Source organism: Papaver somniferum, chromosome 7 (assembly GCF_003573695.1).
Source record: "Papaver somniferum cultivar HN1 chromosome 7, ASM357369v1, whole genome shotgun sequence".
In the NCBI taxonomy this organism is placed as follows: domain Eukaryota; kingdom Viridiplantae; phylum Streptophyta; class Magnoliopsida; order Ranunculales; family Papaveraceae; genus Papaver; species Papaver somniferum.
The window spans coordinates 172554228-172572675 of record NC_039364.1 but is presented as its reverse complement, the minus strand read 5'-3'; the positions used below and the strand labels follow the sequence as shown (position 1 = coordinate 172572675).

Genomic DNA, 18448 nt, shown 5'->3' with positions numbered 1-18448 from the left:
CCCTACAAGTTTTACTTCATTACATAAACAAACAACCAAACAAACAAATCAATCAATCAAATAAATATTTTAATTATGGATAACTTTTAGTGATTAAGATTTATCTCACATCCCAACCCAGTTCTAAACAAGTCTAGTTCACTAACTGGTACTGGCTAATCCTATTGTCACCCATATAAGATCTAATGGTGAGCTCTGATACCAAGTCTGTAGCGCCCCCAAAGCTAGCAGCTGACTAATCCAAGGGATTAACTAAACAAAATGGCACTAAGGATCTAAATCATAAACTTAATCATTCAATTTAGAAATCTGCTACAAAACTTAACCCAAAACTAACCCAACACTCTGATATTACATAAATGAAAATCTCTCAAGTGATAAGAATACAATAATGTGTTGTTTAATAAATTAACAAACAATACAAATATAAACGATAAACAAACATCTTCGATTCGCCCAAACATTAAGCTACAAAACGGATATCTTCATGCGCACCGATTCTTCTGATTACTGAAAAACTGAAGTGGGAACAAGTGAGCACATCATCCCTAAAAGGGATGCCCAATGGAAATAACATCTAACTTTTAAGTAATCATTGGTATGATTTGGAAAACAATCAATGTTTTCCCAAATATTAAAAGACAACCAACACTAGATTAAACAACATGTATATGGAACTAACTCCTTTTTTATTTCTGTGGTGACATTTACACACCAACCATTATTTCTGTGGTGACATTTACACACCGTAATACTGGTGACAATTACACACCTAGATAGTCTGTGGGTGAATGTACACACCCGTAATATTGGTGCAATTACACACCTAGATATTCTGGGTGACAATTACACACCCAAATATGCATGAAAGTATAAATGAAGGAGCGTATCCTATATATCACATAAGGAAATTCTTATTTCTCATATCAATTCATAAAGACGAACAAAGCATGAAAGATCCTTTCCAAGCAATGGAAAGATTAAAGGAATCGACAGAACTTTCGGAATTTAAAGTAAATAATGCATCTAAAGCATACGCAAACAATGCATGAGTTTGTAAACATAAATCTTTGTAAAAGAAAACATCAATGGTTGCAAAAGAGTTAAATGTATTCCCACCTTTTTTAACGACAAGCCACGCCTACCTCGAGATCCACGATCCACTGGTTCATCCTTCGAATCGATCGTCGTTAAAAAAACTAACTGTTAATCATACACAAACTCTAAGAACCTAGCCAAAATGGCTCACACAAGAACCATACAAGTCTATCTAATGGTTCTAATCCTATTTATGATTCTACATTGTTTTTATTATCCATCTTTAGCATATCCAAGGTTTACTAATTCAATTAGGTTGGTTCTATAGCCCACTAGTTACGTCTTAAGATTATCTACAACTTTGTAGAATAAGTCGAAGGCTAATTTAGACCATAAAGGTCAAATTCATGTACAAAAGGAAAACTAACTCTAAACTCGAGTGCTTTAAACAAGCCCATTAATCCAAAGCCTGATCCTCCTGAGTCAAATAACAGTCACTAAAGGTCAACGTATGGTCAATGGAATAACCAAACGGTCAACGCCCAAAGTCAGGTCAAAGTCAAAGGATTCAAGGTCAAACGAGTCAACTCAATTAGTTGAATCAAGGTTTACTGAGTCAACTCAACTCAACCAGACAACCTGAGTTAGGTAAGTCATCTAGATTGACTGGGTTGATTAACATGCCTAAAACTCAAGAACAGAGGTCTATACAATCATTAAACATTCATTCATTCAAATAGAAATCAATAATTCAATACAACTGTAATTTAAGCCTACCTGCAATTGCAGTAGCTGCAAGCCTTCAGTGAGACTACTTCATATCAATATTCATAGATTCTAATCTAATCATCTGAATCTTCATTATAAGCAAATATTACTCACAACCCAAATCCTACATCTCAGCCACAATGTTCAATTCAGGAATCACATAACATCCCTCTTTTAATCTCATTAAACCTCCAACCTAACACCATAACCCACACATTACACTACTTTCTAGTTCAATTACAGTTCATCAATAACCTCTCAACACTAGTTCCATGTTATTCATCTAACCCTTAATCAACCATTGCAGTAGCATCAACATACGCAAACTACAATCCCTGTAACAGTTATCAGACTTCACTTGCAACAATTCATATATCCCCAAACATCACCAACAACTTCAGAATCTCCACTATAGGTCTCAACTTCATCTGCAACAACATAACATTCCTCAACACTTCCATCTCAATCAAACCTGCAACTCCAATTCTTTCTCATCCTAAGTTATGTAACAAACCAATTTCCATCTTACTCAGTTCAACATCACCACCATGGCTTATCCTTGAACCTTAGATCTCTAGAACTAGTTCCTACTCTTATACTTTAAATATAATCATCCAATTTTCACAACCTCGGTGATGTTACCAATCCCAGAGTCTCATATTTTTTCTCCATTCAACTAGCTACAACTGCACTTCAAGCAACCCCTGCACCTGATGATCTCCAACTCAACAACAAATCATTAATAAACATCTACAACCTCTATTAAAACCAATCACCATTATTTACTTCATCTGCAATTCTCAACACAAGAATCCTAATTCTAATTTGGGGAAGAACAGGGAAACCTAGTTTTCTCAAACCTTCACCAGAACTTAATTCCACTTATAAATTCAATACGAATTTTCAATTAGCATAAAACCCATCTAGGATTCATCATCTCTTATCAATTTATATAAAACAGATTCAAATTAAAGAACCCTAATTTTAATTCTCAAATTACCTTTTCTGCAGGTTCTGTATCAGTCGCTTGAATCAACACCACCACCACCAACTAAAACTAACTCTACTCTTCTTCTATCTCGATCCGAGTCTCATAAACATCTTCACCCTCATTGATTTTCAGAGAAACCCTAACTCTTCAGTTTACATCAAAACCACTTCAGATTATCAATTGAACGGAAACCCTTAATTCAATCAACTAAACCCATCTCTAGTAACCTCAAATCAAACCTTCATCAACTCACAGAAACCCTAACTCCACTTCTTGATGATTCGTCTCAAAACCCCAGCAATACTAAATCTTATCATTCTTAAATCACATCGACAACACTTCCTTCACCATCAGATTAAATTCATCAACCAAGAACTATCAAACGTATTCTCTAAATCATCACTCGAATTCTACAGAAGAAGAACAATAGAGAGCAAAAGAAGAACGAAGAAACGAGAAGAAAGAAGAGAAAAGAAAAGAGAAATAAAGAGGACTGATCTTATCTTCGACCTGGATTTAGATAATACCAAGGAAAAATGACTAGGACACCCACTTGATTTGACACGTGCAGCCATAAGGGTAATATCCAAAATTACTATTTTACCCTATGAAAACAAATTGATAAATCTTCTTCACCCATTGTCTGAATTACACGTGCGAGTAGTCCATTATGTATAACTTTTCGAGACCAATCAGTGGTACTAGTTTTGTATCTAGATCGTTGTTAGATTAATTTCTAATAACTAACGTTCGTGTTAAACTAATCGAGTTATTAACGGCTAAAACGTCTCTTGATCATCGGTAGACCAGTCAAATAGCGTTGACGAGCTAGAGGGTGTTTACAGATGTGATCATATAGTTGCAATCTAGGGTTTGAGTTTAAGGCAACACGCCAGGAAACATAATACCATTTTAGTACAACCTTCGAATACAATAGTGTCGCTACATTATGTTCAAGGAACTCGGCCGTGGGAGTCTTGCGACTTGAGGCGATACCGATATGACTACGAATTAAGCATAATATTCTTAATAGCTCATTGATTCAAGAATGACGTTCAATCATATTATGATTATTAATAATGCCATGTATATCATCTTACATGAAATAACAAGGTTTCTGCTGGGGAAAGCCCTGAAATTTGGCATACATATACACTTTCAAAATAGCTTTAGGACTACTGAGTTCGCTAGCCAAAATACAGTTTACTGATTCTCTTGCGGAATGCAAATTATATTTATACAAATTCAATAATCTTGATACCGGGTCAGGGACTATTTATACAACGAGATCATGGCTAATTTGCTACAAATGCCCTTGTCAAAAACTCACCATCAACATTAGTTCCCTGCCACCGCGGAAATTTCGTGTTGCGTAGTAAGCATCATATGGTGATACAAATATTTGCATAATCTAAAATTGTAAACAATGAAGCTTATTACTTATCTGCATGGCTGGGATGCAGTAACATACTATAGGTGCGGCAGGCGTGGCGATGGCGTGATCGAGCTTGCGGGTCCGTTCTTCATACTGGCTAGGGCGCAATCCGTGTGGGCCCACGCGGTTTGGACGACTACCTCTTTTCTAATCGGCCTTTCCTTATCCAAATAGGAATTCTTCCTATTTGTGTGTATATATTTATTAACGCCTCTTGAATCTGCGTCTTTCGTTCCACCGCAAAGTAGGGTTTGGTAATAACGCAGATTAGGGTGTGTGCCTAAACAACAACTCCGTTAGATGTTTTCAGTGAAACTTTTGCAATGTGTGACAATCATGGAAATGACATTGTGATGAGCCCTGCTCATGAAGACGTTAGCACAGCTACCCTGGAGATCGTTCCCAATTATTGTGACAACTTTTTCGAAGGCATCATATATAAAACAAGTCTTCCGGATAATGCTGATTGTTCCATTCTGGACTCTTACAATGAGAATGGATTCCAAAGTACTCATCCACGAGACATTGCCAGGTTGTGCTTGAAAAGAGGGGAATATAAACCATCTCACATTGATTTCAAGGCTTCCCGATCTCTTTCGCTTGATTGGACGGAATGGTCGAGAGATATGTTAAGTCACCATGGGGTCAGACAGCACCTTGACAACGCCAAGATTCTTCATACTCTGAAAGTATTTGAGACACTGGAAATCACCAAGGATATGCGAGGCTTGCTCGCATTCATTCTTCGATGGTGTGAACCAACCAATTCGGCTTTGTGCATGGGGTGAATTAACAATTACGCTAGAAGATGTGAATGTTTTGTTGCAATTACTTGTGATAGGCAATATCCCTACCAAATGGCCTGAAGAAGATATCGAGATTACTACTATCCCGACAACAAAGATAGAAGAGTTGCAGCAAGCTCAAGACCATCCTTCCAACAATTATTCGGTGTGGATCAATTATTGCGTACCAAGGGATGCTCCAAAGATTATGCGATTGATCATCCTCTGTATATAGTTGTGTTCCTTACACTCTGGTTATCCAGGGATATATTTGAAGATTTTCCTAGAAATCAGTTGAAGCCGTCAGTTGTTCCTCTTGCTGTGGCTCTGGCACAGGGGAGAGTTCTCCCAATTGGTAAAATATTCTCGGGCTCTTTGTATTCTCATTTAGGCGCGCTTGCAAGAGATTTCAGAGCTTCTAACGGACGTGTTGTGATAGAGTTCTTCATTCCTGTTATGTTTCTGCAAGCCTGGTTATGGGAGTATTTTCCTGAATATGCACCTAAGGTCCAGGATTCTTATCCAGACTCGCGGGTTAAATATGCCAGAATACTACGTTGGTGTGGTGGAAAGCCTTCTCATGTGGACCTTATTAACATGATGAATAATGAAGAAAAAGTGAATTTTAGGCCTTGGGGTTTTAGATTCCAGAACATACTGGCTCCATCAACCTTCGCAGTGTTATATAAAACCATTATTCATTCTGGATTGACGAAGTGGGGCAACATAGTCACAACTGGTCAAGCTACTTTTATGCATAGATGTGCCCCAGGAAACCTTCCTGCTCTTGGCACAAATGGGTTTTCAATACATATTTATAACATTGACAGAGCCGCTCGATAGATGAGTTTTGATCAATCGGTCCCTCGTTATCGTTCTGCCCTTCATTCGATGGAAAATCTCAAGCAACCCTTAGATATTCATGTCGTCTTTGGTATAAGTGTCCCTTTACGTCGTGTCGGCAGGAAGACACATGTCATGGCGCGGTACAGAATATTTTGGGACTTACAACTCTCTTTTCTTTATAGATATTTGTTAGAGATTCCTGGCACCGTACGTGGTATTCTTCGTAATGATCAGTTATCATCTAGCCCGAATTTAAGAGTGATTTCCCCCTAGAAGAGAATGCTCTCACTTTCTGGTTGCATTATTGCTAATTTTGATGCCTCGTCATCTCAACATAAATGCAGCTTGGGACAGGAAAACAAGTCTTCAGAAGAAGCTTCGGAGATTACCATGACTGTCGTCCTTGATAAAACACCTTCCCCATCCTCAACCAATGGAAGTATTCCCTCTGACATATTTGCTATTGCACAAGATAATGACACTAAATATCCAAATGCTAGAGCATTCTTTGATTTCAAGTTCGACCGAATCTGTCCTAATTACGAATGCATCAGCGATTTTACGGTTTCTTCTCTCTATGCTGATTTATATTCCAAGATATGGAACAAATTCAGTCATTTCTTCGTGGGAAATTACGGTAGGTATCGATCCTTGGAAGAGAAGGTGTCTATGTTATTGCCGACGGTTTAAAAAATGATGTTCCTTCCTTGCCAAGATATTTATGATGTAGTTCTACAGGATTGGAATAAAACCTTAGATGAGGCCGAGACGGCTAGGCTGGACGTCGGATGGTTGCGTGACTTTCTTGCAGGCACACAAAAGAAGCTGAGTCTGGCAGGTACCTTTTCTGGTCCCGAGGTCGTCGAAAAAGAAAAAGATAATATTGAGAGATTGACCCGGGAGTTAAAACTTGCTAATGAGAACCTCGAAAAGTTGGAAAAGGCGTGCGTTGATGGCGCCGAACCAATCTTTAAAAAATTATTCTCTGAATAGTTTTCTTATCATGGGTCTTTCTGAGATACCATTTTTCTGGTTTTATTTGTCTAGGTTTTGAACAGGTATATTTAGAAAGGATTTTATGAAAATGAAATAGATACTTTTGATTTATGTAAAAATTTTAATTCTAAGCATAATTGCAAAACATTGCAAACATTTTGGAGGAAATACAAATATTACTGAAAGCAGGGAAATCGAGACAAAAGTGGTGAGAATGCTTTAAGATGTGATAGCCTTAAGCCATTTCCCATATATGACTACCCCTGCGGGTGTGTCGGTGTTGACAAGCTTATAATATCCACCTAATATGGATTCGGTAACTAGGTAAGGTTTTTATGTAAGAGAGGCGGCTATTTTCTCAACTGTGTCGCCAACTTGATAATGATTGGGTTTTAGTATCTCAGATGGACGTGTCTTCAGGAAGACCGGGCTTCCAATTCCTTTATTTCCAGCAGAAACAACCCCTAGACATCTAAAAAACCTTTGAAAATGATCAGCTTCCCGTTCGCATCTTCGAGTCAACATGGGATTGAAAGCTGGGTCAATCCCCAAGTCTTGACAAGTTGCGGGATAGTTGTTTCCGACGAGATCTGTGGAGTAGGACTTACTTGTGATGGCGATCAAACGATGCACAACTTCATCTTTTTCTCAAGCATTGTTACCGAATCGGGTTCATCTTTCTCTGGAGGTGAGCAACTAACATGGTCCTCTGATTGGCCAGCATCTCTAGACGGGTCTTTCAATGACAATTTCTGTGGGACGGGTATGTCGAACTTGGTTTACTGGAATGGATCCATGGACGGCCAAGGACCATATCATAACCCATATTTTCCTAATAATTTGAAACGTAAAATTCGTCTTGACACTTCCTATGTTCACTTTAAGAGTGACACGGCCGTAAGTATTTTTGGATCTTGAATCATGGTAGGTGCGCGCACAACCTTCATGTCTAGAAATCCCTGCAGCCCCAGAGCTTTGACAGTAATGATGTTGACATCCGATCCGGCATCGATAAGCGTTTCTTTGAATTCGATCTGCCTGATATGAGCTTTCGTGAGTAGTCCCCAGTTTGGTTTCTCGTTACTCTGAATCTCGATCTTGGGAACATGCTCGTATGGAGTTATGACCTTTTCGTCAAAAAGCAGACGCTTACCAGAGATGACTCGATTAAGGGCTGTGAAGATATCTCTACGCTGGCCCTTTGAAAGATAAAGAACTTTGAACATATGTCCCATTAGACTTTGAACCGTCTGGTTGAAGGAATCCTCGGAGAGAGTGAAATTTCTGACAGAGAGCGGATCTTTGTGAACGTCTTCAGTCCCCAAGTGCAATTCTCCTAATTATATATTTTCTTTAAAGACACGCTTCTGCCCGTTACATTCACGTGTAAGGTGATTGACGAACCTGTGGAAGCGGCAATAGTTTGGATCCGCCATGACTTCATCAGTAGGCGGGAAACACACAAGAGGTAATTTGATAGCTCCGTCTTGTATCCAGACTTCTAGTAATTCAAGGAATTCTTCCATTGGGCAGGGGAAGTCTGGAAATACCGAATCTGATTTCACTGGTGGTTGTTGCCGTGTAGATTTTGGAGGACCCTGCATAGGTGGTGCCAGATCCTGGGCAGGCGCTGGAGAAGACATGACACGCTTTGCTCGAGGAGCTTGCTGAGGTGCGGCTTTTATCTTGGATTCCTCATTGGTGACAGCGCCGATAGAGTGTTGAACCGAATATTACTTATTGATTAGACGTCTATTCCCACGTATGTCACGGCTCTCGTCTTTAACTGGCCTTGTCCTTTCAAGCAATGTCGGGGCCGTGGTGGCTGATCGCTTGGCCGCTTCGTGCAATTCCGAGAAAGTTTGGAAACGTAAATTTTCGAGTAAGGCACGATACACATGGGTCATACCGTTGATACACGATTTCACTAGTTGTTGCTCCATTATGTTTGGGTCATGGTAGTCGAGGGATTGAATATTGTATCTTTTGACATAGTCATTGGGATGTTCGTTGTTGAGTTGGATCATCCTTCCCAAATCCGAGAACATAATTTGTTCGGAGACGAAATAATACTTCCAATAAAAGGTGTTCACCATCTCGGACCAGTTGGATATGCTATTCGGGGCAAGATTGTTGTACCAAGTATACGCTCTCCTAGTGAGCGACTTGGAAAATTCCTTAATTCGCAATACTTGGTGGTACTCATGCATTCCTAAAGCTTCTAGAAATCAGGAGATGTGTTTATGGGCGTTACCTGTTCCATCATAAAGAGAAAAGGTAGGTGATACACATCTTCTTGGTACAGGTGCTTTCTGAACATCCTCAGTATAATATGGTTGATGGTGGTGAAATAATGACGATTCCTCTTTTTCACGGTTCTGCAGGAGCTTCTCCAAATCTTGTCGAGTGATGAAATTCAGTTGTTGGTTGTTTTCTAGTGTAATAGTGCGAGCACCATCTTCTCGTGGATGCTCCCTTAAGTTGTCGATTCCGATGGATGATCCGAGAGTGTTCTGGGCCTGCTATGTTTGAACTTGACGTTACTTCGGAGTCAACTGCGCTGCTATTGTTCTGAGGTAGTTAAGTACCTCTGTCTGAGTAGTCAACATCTGTTCCTGTGTCTTCGCCAGGTTTTCTTGTCTCCGCATCAAGTCGGCTATGCTCGGGGGTGCTCCTCCATTTCCCCCTTCAGTATTGGAAGCACCTTCCTCATCACCGGTAGGAGGAGTAGTACTATTTTTTGGGATGATATTCCGAGGGATATTCTCAGGATCTGGACCTTTGAGGTTGATGAAAATGGGATCAACCCTTGCACTAGATAATCTCTACCATGTTTTCAAAAGGTTGAAGAACTGATTTTCAGTCGGATGAAGAATCTAATTTCATGACCGAGAGGTTGATCTCCGTCTGTGGTCGCCAACTGTTAGTACCTAAAATTACTTCCAGGTAAAACAAATACACCGCTGTGGTACTTTCTTTTTTAGATTCGAAAATAAAAATCGAACATGACAAGCCTAAACCACGATAGTAGTCGTGCCGTCCTGCTTCGGTCATGATGGAGATGAAGAGGGGTTGATCTTAGGGGAGGGAAAGAGAAAAGTTTGAGAAATTGTCAATGGTATTGAATTGTGTGTGTTGGGTATTGAAAACTATGAAGAATACAGAGCTTTTTGGATATGAAAGCTTGTTCTGTTTTCTGAATAGGCTAAGTGGTCTATTTATATTAGTTTAGATTACGCAATCTCGTGAATAGCGGAGGTTGTGAGGTTATGGAGAGATGGAGAATATGATGATGATGGGTATCATGTGAGATAAACTAGGGAAGTTTCTGGAAACTCCTTTTCTCACGAATCCATGATCTCTCCAACCGTTTTCAATCGTCACCGCTACTCTAACTTTTCACATGGGGTGTTGCCACTCCGCATGTTGTCGTAGACCACCAGACCAATACCCCATGAAGAATCCCCCCATTTGATGTATTTTGATATTTCTTAGGACTTTTTGATGAATCGTAGATCTCATCCTACTTGGGCTAAATCGTAGCCATTGATATGTCGTATGTCTTACGGACGTGTGTTAAACAATTTAGCCAAAACCATCCACATGATTAAGGTGCAATCGTGCCTTGTCGTGGCATAAGTTGTCATGGCCGAAAATAGTGTACGGAATCTTTCCATGACCTTGGCCTCAGCTATAATGGCCAAGAAAGGCGCGCGGTATAGTCCTATAGTCTTAGCCTAAGCTGCAATGGCCAAGAATGTCGCGCAGCTAAGTGGTACGACCTTGGCTTAGGCTGCCAAGGCCGAGAATATCGCATAGCTAGGTGCCACGGACTTGGCAGCCTAGGCCAAGGCCGAGAATGTCGCATATCCAGGTGCCACGGACTTGGCAGCCTACGCCAAGGCCGAAAATGTCGCATAGCTAGGTGCTACGGCCTTGGACCAAGATGCCAAGGCCGAGAAAGATGCACGTCTGGGTGCCACGGCCTTGGAAGCCTAGGCCAAGGCCGGTAATGTCGCACAACTAAGTGCCACGACCTTGGCAGCCTAGGCCAAGGCCGAGAATGTCGCACAGCCAGGTGCTACGACCTTGGCCCAAGATGCCAAGGCCGTGAATATTGCGCGGGATGGTGTGATGGCCTTGGCCTAAGCTGCTAAGGTCGTGAATAACGCGTGACATGGTGCTTTGGCCTTGGCCTAAGCTTACAAGGTCGAGAATAGTATGTGTACGTGGCATGGTGCCATGGCTTATGATGTGATCATATAACTGCAATCTAAGGTTTGATTTTAAGGAAACATGCCAGGAAACATAATACCATTTCAGTACAGACTTCCAATACAGTAGTGCCGCTATAATATGTTCAAGGAACTCGGCCGTGAGAGTTTTGCGAGTTGAGGCGATACTGATATGACTATGTATTAAGCATAATATTATTAATAACTCATTGACTCAAGAATGTCGTTCAATCCTATTATGAATATGAATAATGCCATGTATATAGCATAAAGGACATGTATATCGGCGTACATGAAATAACAAGGTTTTTGCTGGGGAAAGCCCTGAAATTTAGCATACGTATACACTTTCAAGATAGTTTTAGGACTGCTGAGTCCGTTAATTAAAATACAGTTTACTGATTCTCTTACGGAATACAAATTATATTTATGCAAATTTAATAATACTGATATTGGGTCAAGGACTACTTATACAACGAGATCATGGCTAATTTGCTACAAATGGCCTTGTCAAAAACTCACCATCAACAGTATTGTATAAATAATTTGATTTATTTAAATTATTATCACATAAATTTAAATAAATTTTAAGACTGAAATTAAAACAATTAGGATGTTATGTGTATGTCTATTTAAACTTGGGTCAACCCGAGAAACCCCAAAAAACCAAGGGATATAACTTGGATAGACTTGGGTAGCACCTCTAAGAGTTTCACGGATTCGATGGGCAATATGGGCAAAAGATTTCTAGCTCGGTCTGGCTAGGCCAAGCTATCTAACCCGACCAACCATCCTATGTCTCACCTGATAGGACGGTTTTTAGGGAGTTTAATCTTACAGTTTGTTAACATAAAGGATGTAAGATTAAAGTATGCCTAGCACAAACTTAATAGTACAAGAATGGATAAAGTTAGTTGTTAAATGACTTTGGTAACTTGGTTGATGATTGGGTGGTAAAGATAGCAAACATAGCTTGGGAAATTAGGAAGGCAAGGTGCAAATATGTTTTTAATGACATCATTCCAAACCCTGTGGAAGTTATTAGAATCATTTAAAATATAAATGCTTCCACTAGAAAGCATATGCTACGGAAACATCAACCTAGTACTGGAAATGTGTAGAGTCCTGCTCCTTCTACCAAATGGAAACCACTACCTAGTCCTTATCATTCATTTTGTTGTGATGCATCTTTTAAAATTATGAACTTTGTTGCGTATTCAGGATGGGGACTAATTTTCCGTAATTTTGCGGGTGAATTCATCCAAGCAAGATGGGATCACACCAACAGACTCATAAATGTTAAAGCAGCTGAATGCAGATGACTTCTACATGCTATGTAGTGTGTAGAAGAGTTAGAAATACAATTTGCATGCTTTGAGATGGATGCATAATTGGTGAGAAATACGGTTAATGGAAATATTCAGAAAGCTTCATGGAAGAACCAGTCTATGATACTAGATATAAAAGGTATGCTAGATTCACATCCTTCGTAGATTTGCAAATATATTAGTAGAAAAATAAATAAGCTAGCAGATATAGTGGCTAAACATGGTATGATTAATAGTCTTTCTCAAGTATGGAATGCATATTCTTCAAGTTTTATTGCAAGTATAATATTGGAAGATATAGACATTATTTTTTCTGTTTCAGTTGATTTAATAATCTCTGCTTTTTATCAATAAAATAAAATAAAAAAGATGACCATTGTCCAGCTCTTTTACACATTCTCCTTTTACATCCACTAGAGAAGCATTTTAGGTAAATTTTCAGTAAATTCTAGGTAGTGAAAATTACTACTCCCTCCGTTACTTTTTAATAGGTCAGTTTTTTTTTTTGAGAAAATTAAGGAAATTAAGAGAACTAATTATTGAAAGTGGTTCTCTACGTACTTGTCAATAAAAGAAGTGAAGTGAAATGGTCCCCATGACACTTGTCAGCCAAAGAAATAAGTGAAATGGTCCACATAACACTTGTCATCAAAAGAAGTTAAAAGAAAAATGGTCCCAGAAAATTAAAGTAACATTTGACTTTCCCAATTAGGAAACTGGCCTATTTTTTTGAAATATTTATTTATAGAAACTGGCCTATTAAAAAGTAACGGAGGGAGTATCTTTTATGTCGAACGCCTAGTTAGTAATTCGTTGAATAGTTCACAAATTATTCGGAAAACGCATAATTCGTATACCGCACACTAAATTTCAAATTACTACCTCTAGTGTCGAACGCCTAGTTAGTAATTAGTGGAATAGTTCTCAAATTGTTCAGGTTACGCATAATTCGTGTACCGCGCACGAAGTTTCCTAACCCCGAGTGTGCTTGAGAAGGGTATCAATCTGTCGACCTTATGTATGCTAAACCACTCCCTAATCATTAAGCCACGCGTTATTTGTTGATATACTCCAAAATCATTATATCTTACATTAAAATCAACAAACCTAAAAACTCAGTACCATCTCTCACTCCAGAATAAAAGTAGCACTGGTGGAGCTTACCCTCTCTCCTATTGGTTGGTGAGCGTAACCTCGCGCTCTCATTGGTTAATTGAGAAACCATTCGTATTCGTCGGATGAAATTTCGTTAGATATGGTGCATTAATCTGACAATGTGCGGTGTAGATTGGGTGGATTGTTGGAACACACGTGACGGACGACCCTCATTATTTAGAAAAATTGTTATATTAATTTCGTGCATTTATTGTGAAAATCCAAAAAATAAAGGAAACTAGTATATTAATTTCGAACCTTTATGATTAAAATAAAAAAAAAATCAATTCAACATATTTATGAAATAAAATAAAATAATTTATATTTTTTGAATCTTTTATAATTTCATGTATTTATTATAGAAAATCCAGAAAATAAAAACAACTACTATATTAATTTCGTACATTTATGACTTAGATAAACAAAAAAATCAATTCAACATATTTATGGAATAAAATAATAAGATTTATATTTTTTGAAGGTGATTCTTTGCTTCTCATAGTCAAACGGTTTCGGTTCAGAAGGTGATTCTTGGCAACCTTTTTCCTCCGGATAAAGGTTCTGCTTATCAGTCGGCTCTTCAGAACTTCATCCAGGTATGTGGTTTACCTTCTAGTTATTGTGTTGATGATACTGCCCCCCTTCCATGCACTCCCTGGCAGTCACCTATTTCGACGCAATTAAGAAGCAAATACCAAACCAATTTACTATGTTTGTAAGAGATTCTATTCTGTGGCAGTGTAATCGTGTTAAGCATGCTCAAGATTACTTGTTGGCCGTACCCATTAGTGGTCTGAATCAATGCCTTGGTCCTAGACAGTTTCGAGTTGTTGTTTGTTACCGTCTTGGTATTCCCTTGTTTGTTGAAGGCGGCCTGTGTTCCAGCTGTAATAAACCCATGGATATTTTTGGAGATCACGCTCATCATTGTTCCAAGGATGTTGGGATCAAATTCCGTCATGACCAAGTACGTGATATCGTTGTTGACATTTGTCACAAATTTGGTGTTGTTGCGCGTAAAGAAACAGATCTTGGGATTCTTTCCGAAGATAACAAGGATTTACTCCCTGCTGATATTCTTATTCTTAATTGGGAAAATGGCCAAGATGTTTGTATGGATGTTACAGGGGTTTCTCCTTTCACGGGTGATGACACTCTCGCTTTTGTACCAGGCCAAGCTATTGCCAATGTTGTTCAGCGTAAATGCAACAAATACTTGGACCAATGCACTTCATACAATTATGATTTGTGTGTCTTAGCTTTTACCACGTTGAGGGAACTTGGGGATGATACTTTATGCTTTTTTAAGAGACTGAAGAATTGTCTAGTTAGCAATGATATCAGTAATGGGGCTGGGAAATTTCTTTTTTATAGGCTAGGTGTTGCCATTCATAAGGGAGTTGGTGCTCATCTCATGTACGATGTTTCATGATTTTATAGTAAGTCATCAAGAATTTCACTTTTGGAAATATATAAAATTATTTTTTGAATCTTTTATAAAGAAAAAAAATCTAGAAATGACAAAGAAAACTACTATATTAATTTCGGACATTTATGATTAAAAAAAGAAAAATCAATTCAATATATTTATGAAATAAAATAATAAGATTTATATTTTTTGATCTTTTATAGGGAAAAAAAAATAAAAATGACAAAGAAAACTACTCTATATCTTATGAAATGACACTATTTAGCAACTAACTATTCTATTAAGTTACACAGTACTGATATATAGCTAAGATACAAGTAGTATATGTATTGATGATTATTTAATACAAGTCACTAAACTAATTAGTAATTCTGGAAGTGGAAAGGTGAAAGCAGAGAAGGCATTTCACTTCTCAAAGTTTTGTTACACCCAAAAATGTAAACTACTCGGCTATTTATAGTAAACATGAAGAAGAAATACAATGACACGTGCTAGTTGTACTTGGTCCTTAAGCTATTGATAGTTATCTCAAGTTTAGGCGGTTTTACTTAACCGCAGAGTAAATCCAGTGAGACCTGGATTGCTCATTATCATGAACGGTTAAAGGAGGTGAGAATTCTCTGGAATTCACTCGAGTAATTTTGGTTGAGATAAAATGGTGGGCCATCTCTTAATTCATGCTTATGTAACACTCCCCCTTGGACCACCATTTCTAAGAACGTTTCCTCATTAAAATCTTGCCGGTAAAATCCAGTGGGACAAAACCCGGACGAAGGAAAAAGAGTACAACAAAAATCTTAGAACGGTGTTGGACACGCGTATGCTGTCTCGTTAAAACCTTGACAAGGAAAACCCAGTGGGACAAAACCTTGGCGAAGGAAAAAGAGTACAACGCGTTATAGTCCAAAACTCCCCATGAACAAAACCTCCGTTAATTTGTCTGCTTGTACATGTGGCGCATTCCGATTCCATATACCAACTTCCGAAAAACTTTAGTCGGCAGAGACTTGGTGAATAGATCAGCATAATTCTCACAAGATTGTATCTTCTGGATATCAATCTCCTTATTTTTCTGGAGGTGGTGAGAATAAATAACTTCGGTGAAATGTGCTTTACTCTATCACCCTTGATGTAGCCTTCTTTCATTTGTGCTATGCACGCCGAGTTGTCTTCACAAATTTTCGTTGGCACAGTAGTTATGGAAGTCAGACCGCAAGAGCTTCTGATGTGCACGATTAATGACCGCAACCACACATATTCTCTACTTGTATCGTGGAGAGCAATTATTTCGGAGTGATTTGAGGAAGTAGCTGGGATGCTCTGCTTACAGGAACGCCATGAGGTTGCAGTACCACCGATCGTAAAAACGTACCCTGTCTGAGAGATTCCTTTATGCGGGTCTGATAGGTATCCAGCATCCGTATACCCCGTTCTCTGTGGACAATCTAAAGAATCTTTCGAGTAGAACAAACCCATGTCAGTAGTACCACGAAGGTAACGAAAAATTTGTTTTACCCCTGTCCAGTGTCGTTTTGTTGGATCAGAACTATACCTGGCTAGTAGATTTACTGCAAAGGAAATGCCGGGCCTAGTACATTGAGCTAAGTATAACAAAGCCCCGATTGCACTCAAATATGGTACTTCTGGACCAAGCAATGCTTCGTCTTCCTCTTTAGGACGAAATGGATCTCTTTTGGGATCAAGAGATCTTACAAACATTGGGGTGTTAAGCGGATATGCTTCGTTCATTTTAAAACGTTTCAAGATTTTCTCTGTGTAAGTGGATTGATGAACAAGAATTCCGCTTTCATAATGCTCAAGTTGTAGGCCAAGACAAAAAAAAAATTTACCGAGATCTTTCATCTCGAACTCCTTCTTTAAGCATTCAATTGCTTTGGGGAGTTCACCAGGAGTTCCAATTAAATTGATGTCATCTACATATACAACTATTATTGCAATTTCAGATTCTGTCTTTTTAATAAACACACAAGGGCAAATAAGATCATTTACATATCCCTCTTTTATTAGGTATTCACTGAGGCGATGATACCACATTCGCCCGGATTGTTTCAATCCGTATAGAGCTCTATTTAATTTTAGTGAATACATATGACGTGGTTTCCCTTCAGGTAATTTGAATCCTTCCGGAAGTTTCATATAAATATCTGTATCTAGCTTGCCATATAGATACGCAGTGACCACGTCCATTAGATGCATGTCAAACCTTTCAGAGACTACCAGACTAATTAAATATCGAAAGGTAATTGCATCCATAACAGGGGAATATGTCTCTTCATAGTCAATCCCAGGTTTCTGCAGGAAACCTTTTGCCACTAGTCGTGCTTTATAGCGGACGACTTCATTTCTATCATTACGCTTTCTTACAAACACCCATTTGTAATCCACAGGATTTACATTTTCTGGTGTCTGTATTGGGCGCCCAAAAACATTGCGTTTAGCGAGAGACTCCAATTCAGCTTGGATTGCCACTTTCCACTTAGGCCAATCGTCTCTTTGTCGATATTCCTCTATAGAGTGCGGTTCAATATCATTATTATCTGTGGCGATTTCAGTAGCTACTGAGAGTGCAAAAATGTCGTCGACAATAACTGTGTTACGATCCCACACTTCTCTGTCGCATGCGTAATTTATGGAAATTTCCTCATTCACAGGTACATGTGTCTCAGTCGAGACTTTATCCTCTTCAGGAGGTTCATCAGAGAAAGTGGATCGTTCTTTGATAGTCTCTTCAGGAGCACTATCTGTAGCCTCTTCAGGAGCGCTACCTTTGATTGAGACAGATTGGGTCTTCCTCTTTCGAGGGACAGAATATTTTGAACCAACTGGTCGTCCACGCTTTAGGCGTGGCTTTGATGACTCGTTTGTCGCTGAGCTCCCAATTTTTCCTGTCGGTACATCAATCCGAGCTGAAGCATTTCTAGCAGGCACATAGGATTTTGTAATTCGACCAGTATCAGTAAATGCATCAGGCATTTGGTTTGCAATATTTTGCAGATGTATAATCTTTTGCACCTCAATTTTAGATTGATTAGTGCAAGGGTCAAGATGAGACAGACTTGGTGTGTACCAAGATATTTCACGCCGTTCTTCCGACGGCTTACCATCTCCCCCTAACGGTGGGAAATGTGTCTCATCAAAATGACAATCTGCAAATCTAGCTGTAAATACATCACCTGTTAAAGGTTCTAAATACCTCATAATAGGCGGTGAATCAAAACCAACATAAATACCAAAGCGACGTTGTGGACCGAATTTAGTACGTTATGGTGGTGTAATAGGCACATAAACAGCACAACCAAAGACACGTAAATGCGAAATATCTGGTTGCTTCCCCAACACAAGTTGTAAAGGGAAATATTGGTGGCTAGCAGTTGGTCGAAGCCGGACTAAAGCCGCTGCATGCAAAATAGCATGTCCCCAT

General features: G+C 38.9%; 1 long non-coding RNA gene across 1 annotated transcript; it reads right to left on the bottom strand.

Annotated features, from left to right (window-relative positions):
- Positions 1 to 277: 277 nt before the first annotated feature.
- Positions 278 to 3272, bottom strand: LOC113299062. The gene is made up of 3 exons (XR_003334572.1): positions 1816 to 3272; positions 1120 to 1203; positions 278 to 518 (listed from the first exon to the last, which is right to left on the bottom strand). It is a non-coding gene; the product is annotated as an uncharacterized LOC113299062 (long non-coding RNA).
- Positions 3273 to 18448: the final 15176 nt, after the last annotated feature.